Below are 1,457 nucleotides of genomic sequence, written 5' to 3' on the forward strand. Positions count from 1 at the left end.
CATGCTGGGGAAATCTGCATATGGGAAATACCAGATAGTAGATTCCATGTGCAAATCTGGGATTGCTTGTATGTGTATGCTCTGAATAGTGCATTGGTGTGGAATGAGTGAGTGTTAAGCAAACTTGGGGAGATGACACTATTTGACCGCTTTTCAAAGATTAGTTCAAACAGCCTTTATGGACCTTGAAACAAAGCTCCTTTCTTAAAGCTTTCCTTAACGGAAGTCTGTTTAACATTGGTTTGTTATTATTATAATAAGGGGAAAAGTTGTTCTGGACATTTGACTTATCTTGGTTTCTCCAATAGTTTTGTTTTGACCTACAACTCCCATCAATCCTAGCCAGCATAGCCAATAGTGAAGGATGATGGGAGCTGTAGGCCAAAACATCTAGAGGCCCACAAGTTGCCCAACCCTGGTTTATTTCTTACAAAATTCCAGAATATTTGCTTTTCTCAAGTCAGCTTTGTGGTGCAGGTAGTAGAACTTTCTCTCATACACACTTTATTTCTTTAAGAGTTATGGTAAATGATCATACATATTCCTTGTTTGCACTCAAAGACATAGACTTGGGAAACCACCTTGTGTAAGCTAACATTTCCTTCTGCTAAGCTTGGCACCAAAGGAAATGTCACACAAGAGTGCCTCCTTTCAAACTGGTATACTTGTAAGGCAATATGGAAAAAACACCATTTTGGCACCTGCCAGACCTCCAGAGGCAGGGAGCTCCATAGAAAGGGGGCCACCACACTGAAAGCTCTTGGGGCTTGAATCAGGATAAAGGATTTTTATGACACTATATGTGTTACTTGGCTTGCCTAGGGCCAGGGTGTTTGTGTTATCAGCAACAACTGCCCTGTGAATGGCCACTGTTAATAATGTGATTGCCACTTCTTGCATTTAATTTTCTTCTGTCCTCACATTTTGCAATTATGTGCAATTATCTTCCCACTCCATATACTGTATATAAACCTAAAATTCTCCATAATACTCCATATATCTGCTGAAGTGAGCTATAGCTATGGCACAAAATCTTATGCCAGAATAAATGTATTAGTCTTTAAGGTGCCACAAGACACGTTGTTGTTTTTGCTGCAATGGGCTAACATGGCTACCCTCTGATCAATGAATATACTAATTAATAAGATGAGGATTGATCTTACAAAAAGAACCATCAAGAATCATTGTGAGTTAGCACATACAGAGTTGATTGGGGCAGCTGAACAGCTGACTGGCGAAATAGATATGGCTTTCGTCATGTGACGTATGCTGGTGCCTACCTGTAATGTCTTCAGTCCCCCAGGGAAACCAACAAAGCCATTATTTCCTATTAATAATGCTCCATTAATAATGTGCCAAATTCCAGGCAGTTCATGGCAAGTCCACCTCATAATCAGAAATACTGATTCTACATGCATAGCCTGCAGGCCAGGTAGGCGGGATTATTCAGATACACC

Source organism: Heloderma suspectum, chromosome 3, assembly GCF_057233095.1.
Source record: "Heloderma suspectum isolate Gila_16-S chromosome 3, 16-S_ref, whole genome shotgun sequence".
Taxonomy (NCBI): Eukaryota; Metazoa; Chordata; class Lepidosauria; order Squamata; family Helodermatidae; genus Heloderma; species Heloderma suspectum.